Below are 6,000 nucleotides of genomic sequence, written 5' to 3' on the forward strand. Positions count from 1 at the left end.
GCTTCACAACGTAAACCCCTATTAACCACAAATAATATGTTCACTTACTCAAACTCTTGCAAACATTTCGGCGCTTCGGCAGTGGTTCTTTTTGCTGGCTGCTTGCAAAAACGTTGCATACTTCTCAGACGAAAAGACGACGCCATTGTGAAATTCTGCACGGGAAGTTTGCAGGCAAAAATTTAAACAAGGTCTTAGGATTTTCTTGGAAATCTTGATGGGAGTGATACTGTGTAAAAAGCCTGCAACAGTATCATCGTCATCGCAATATTTCCTGGAAGGCCTTGCTGTTTGGCCTGACTCGTGTTTCCAATTGTTCTTCTGAGGACGTGGCACGGGTTTGTATGCATTTATTGTCATTTTGTACATATTCCTCACAAAGGGAAACATCACAAAGGACGTCCTTGGTGTTTATGATGCAGTTCAACATGGAGAACATTACATCATCTATGCTCGGCAGATTGTGTCTCTCAAACAAGTACTGCGCTTCATATATATTTCATAGTTTATATTTAGCTTTACGTAAAACAAAGGGTATTGCTTAATTAATTGCAAATGGAACAAATAACGAACGCCCTTCTCGAAGGTGCCCCCCCTAATGTATGGAAACAACCATTATCATGGAGAAATGTCAACTACAATACTGTCTGGTAGCTGAAGTATGTTGGCATCACCTTAACATCAATGTAATGCGTGGTCAAATCTTTGAAGTACACATGATCGATTAATGTGACATTTTCTGTAGTTGCTTCTTTTACCAATTGAGAAAATCTCGATGCTGCGGAACATGCATGCACTACATGCATTGAATAGATTTTCACTGGAATCTCCCGTTATTATTTTACCTCCAGAAAATGTACTAATATATCTACCAAAGACATCAGCTTTTGACGGAGGCATCAAGTTTTATGAAGGTGATCTATACAGGTCTGCCACAGTTGCTTTCAGAGCCGTTACACTGAATATAAGTCGTACGATATTACCAAATGCTGGAGCAATGAAATGTGTTTGTAGATCAATTTTGGGTTACACTCCAGCACCACCACGCTGCCGCTTTTTCAGTTCAGCAAACATAGGCTCGCCGTCATCATATGAAACACATCTTGGTTTGCTGTGAAAGGAGAACCCTGGCAGATGAATGTGTTCTGGGGAATGCTCTGCTGTTAACAATGCTTCTGTTACACAAGGTTTATCTGATTCCATAAACCGTGGATCACATCAAATGTCTTCTGCCTGAGGCGCGAGTCCTTGAACATTTTGCAAAATGGTTTGGTGTGAGGAGTTAGTTGGCTCTTTCAGTGGTTCACTCAATGGACGCATCTGTCGTAGTGAATTTTCAGTCTTGTCTTTTAATTTTATTTGCTGAGAGATTTGCTGATTTGCAGTTGCCATTTTGTTTATTGGGACAAAATTTGTAGGAGTTACAAAAAAAAGTTTTGGACCAAATCCAAAATGGCGGGAAATCTATCATGACGCAAATGGGCGGCGCAGGATGCAAGAGTTTTGTATCTCTGACCAGCGGTTCAGAAGTTAAACGCATAATGTGAAAGTATTTGTTATATTTGTTATAAGTAATTTCCCCCTGGGATTATGAAAGTATTTCTGATTCTGATAGCGCCACCATCTGGCCGATGAATCCTGTTTTTTGGGTTTCCTAGTTTCGGATCATCTAAGTGTACGTGGGTTTTACGGTTTCCGAGCGCCAGGCACCTTCAGAATGGCTAAGAGAATAATTATAATCCGAACAAAAGCAATAGGGTTCCCACACTTAGCGCTGGACGCTTAAAATACAAAACATCACCAGATACAGTTTGTAGTTACACCAGAAAATGCAGATGATACCGCCTATGGAAAGACCTCTTTGCTGGGCCGATCGCGAACACAATCTCATGAAATCTCCAGGAATTCCAAATTGCGAGCGGGTTCTGTCGGGCGACGTGGCTCTTGTACAGGCGGCGCCGCGGCTGGTGCCAGTTTTGGCAGCGGCTTTACTCGGTGTATAATGAATGTCGCGTTCCACTTCACATCCCGGCGCTGATTACAAGAATGCTCTTAGCAGATGGCATGTGAACTGCATGTGAGCCGTGTTTACACTGTGAAGATAAATCTGATGCTCCGTCACTCCGTCATTCGGGTGGCGCTCTGCGCGGCCTGTGGGCTTTCATTCACTTCTGAGCTCGTGACGGATGAACCGCTGATACTGAATGATTTGCTGGTATTTCCTAAGTCTCGGTTTTATGGACAATTCAACTGATATCGTTTAGACCTACACAAAGCACTGTTAACATTAACGACTCATTGGCTCTCTACCGAATCCAGGAAGCCAAGAACTAAATGATTTACACCTGGGGTCATAGATCTCTCTGGCATTTGCAGAAGTGCCTACGACGGAGGCAAGCGGTGAGGCACTCAAAACAATGTTTATTTTTATCCCCATCGCGCTGCCCGGGAACATATGTTCTTTTATTTTCTGTTGACAGAAACTTCATGACCTCATGAATTAAGAGCTCCTCACATGTGTCATATCAGTCATGTGTGCTCACCGATACTGAACACTGGCTGTGCAGGGCTGTGTTTATTTTGGGTGTGTGTTCGTTGGCACTTTTATTAAGAATTCTTTTTTTCAATCAATCTTAGGCTGATGACCTTGGACAATGATAAATTACAGAAACAGTGTGGACAGGTACAGTACAGTGTTTGTAAATGTGTGTATGTGTGTGTGTGTGTGTGTGTGTGTGTGTGTGTGTGTGTGTGCCTGTGTGACTGTGCTATTAATATATCGACTGTGTTATTACTATAGTTACTGTGTTATGACTATGTTACTGTGTTATTACTATAGTTACTGTGTTATTAATGTGTAGTTGTTGTGTTATTGCTATAGTTAATGTGTTATTGCTGTAGTTACTGTGTTATTACTATAGTCACTGTGTTATTACTATAGTTTCTGTGTTATTACTATCATTACTGTGTTATCACCATAGTTACTCTGCTATTACTATAATTACTGTGTTATTACTATAGTAACTCTGCTATTACTATAGTTACTCAGTATAGTTTCTTCTATTGCAGGGGAGAAGAAGCAGCTCTGGGCTGAACTTGGATTGGATCAATAGCTCAGACAGGGGCAGCCGGCTAAGGAAGAGTAATAGCACCCAAAGTGGGCCATTTGCCAATGCTTCGTACAGGTTTGCTATGAATGAATATTCGCTGCACGGAGCAGAAAGCCGTCACATGGGGTACAGTTTCAGTACGTACGCCACGTAAATGTTGGCCTTCAGAAGAAGCGGTGGGATGGAGTTATGAAGACCCTACAGGTCTAAGCCGAATCATTACGCACAATCCAAGTGTTTTAATGTGCTGTAAGTCAGACCCATACTGTCAGGCGTTGTCCAGGCCCTGGGAATATTTACAGCAGTGCAGCCTTTAACCCCTCCCCAGTACAACCCGCATACACACACACACACACACACACACACACACACACAGATGCACGCACGCACGCACGCATGCATGCACGCACGGACACGCACGCGTGCGCACACACACACACACACACATACACACACACACACACACACACACACACACGCACGCACGCACGCACGCACGCACACACACACGCACGCACGCATGCACGCACGGACACGCACGCGTGCGCACACACACACACACACACACACACGCACACATACACACTCACACACACACACACACACAGGGCAGCATCTGGTACTACAATACATCCTTCACGGTTGGCATACCACAGAAAATCCATCAATGCACCCCGTTTTTGTTTTTCAAAATATGAACGCAGAAATGCATTTTAATGCAATGAAATGAACTGAGGAAAAGTGATTGTGGCCCCAAAAAGACTTGGCACCACGTTCGCCTGAAACCCAGTAATCTAATTAGCCTGAATAAAGAGAACATATAATACAAACGGTAGGAACATTGTTCTTTATCACATTACAGTAAAAAAACAAAAACATGCCTCGTTGTTAGATGCAAATGAGATTTACGAATCTTTTACATAAGAGCATTTGCTCCAACATGAATCAAGTCCTTATGTTTTGGATGCTGTTCTGTATCCGGACAAAGACAGTGATTTGAATGGATTAAGATTTGAACAAACATAACAAATGGAAATGGAATTAAATGAAAAGACCTCAGATGTGTCATTGTTGTTTTTGAGTTGCTGTAGCAAGTAATGATCTAACATTCCTTAATGGGTTTGTTATCCTTGGTAAATTTGATTTCTCACATGCTACGGCGCACTGTCCATTCCAAACAGAGGCACCAAGATGGACACGAGTCCCCCTCAGACCATATCATCATTTATAACTGTTCATAGCCCGACCTCACTACAAACGCTTGACTATTGGGAAACTTACCACTCTGCTGCAACTTTCTCACTGTGCCTCAACGCAGTTCCAATGGAGCAAATGTTTTAGGCTTTAAAAAAAACAACAACAACCTGTTAAATCACTTTTTCGAAAAATGGAAAATAATTTCATGCGATGGAGGACGTATCATCAGTAAGCATGTGTCCAAAACGACACATCAAATCCAGGGCAGTTTACATCAGTTCACGTATGACCCATCAGCCTTTATTGGTGCAACACAGTTGATAAGACAAGACAAAATTAAACCTCCATTGTTACCTCATTTATTGACAACGGTGATATGTAAATATGACTGGATTTTGTGATCACATTGTAAAATGCTCATTTACCAGTGATAAAGGTAATGTGGAGGAAACAGGTCACTGGGGGCTAATCACACTACTTTCCACCTCCGGGGTATAATTAGATGGCCTCACGTCTTTATCAGTTTGGTTTTATCAGACACGTCACTTGGTTATGTTAACCTCAACCGTTGTACAGTTTACAGTACAAAGTGCCTCTGGAAGGCACCATAATAATTTTTTATATTAACTGTGAGTTTACTGGTCTGTTTGAGGCACATCTGACTTGTTGAGGGTTTAAGGGTGTTTTATATGGAAGGCTCTGCGAGAAGAACACATCCATCCATGGCTTATATAACAGAGTTTTATATGGTGCTGTGTCACCGACATAAATTGCCGCTCTCTGACATTACCTTTGCCGTTGGACACAAATCACAAATTGCAGTTCTTGTAGACGACAAAAGCTGTGTCTGTGTGTGTGTGTGTGTGTGTGTGTGTGTGTGTGTGTGTGTGTGTGTCCAAACTTTTAAACTAGCAAACAAAGAGGGTACAACGATGCTGACGGAAATAAGAGAAAGGCCAAAGGAACCGTAGGTTTATTTTGATTGTATTGTGATTTGTAGGTTTATGATATACCTACATAACACAATAAATGTAATTAAAATTTATAAAATAATATGATAATATTCTAATAATAATATAAAAAATATTAATGAAATAATAACACAACTATAATAAAAAATAATGTCTTATATGCCTCCTGTGAATTATTACAACATTAATAATAAAATAATAATAATAATAATAATAATAATAATAATAATAATAATAATTATTATTATTATTATTATTATTATTATTATTATTATTATTATTATTATATCTCAAACACACTATACACAATGCAAATTCCACATTCATTTTTATTAATATCTTTCTATTCTCTACTGAATATTTTTCATTAGATGTATGTAGCTTTCCCCACAAAAAAAATAAAATAAAATAAAAATTTGAATTAGCCGTTGGAAATAAGCAAGTAAAGTCTCATTTTAAAATACAGTCCAAAGAATTTTACCTATTTATTTCTACAACAAAAGTTCACAAACACCAATACTCAATGCAATGCACGTTCAGGTTTACAATTCATCAACATTGAAAGGATGAGACAATAAGGGAGCAGCTGACATTTACCAGGAATGTGGACGACAGTAGTGTATATCCACTTTGCCTGAACAACTTTTTTATGAAACATCTATCTTTTCTGCTGTCACAACACATGATGTTGATGTTACACGGTACAAACTGTACACCCAATA

The sequence above is a fragment of the Zeus faber genome (assembly GCF_960531495.2).
Source record: "Zeus faber genome assembly, chromosome: 16".
Lineage (NCBI taxonomy): Eukaryota > Metazoa > Chordata > Actinopteri > Zeiformes > Zeidae > Zeus > Zeus faber.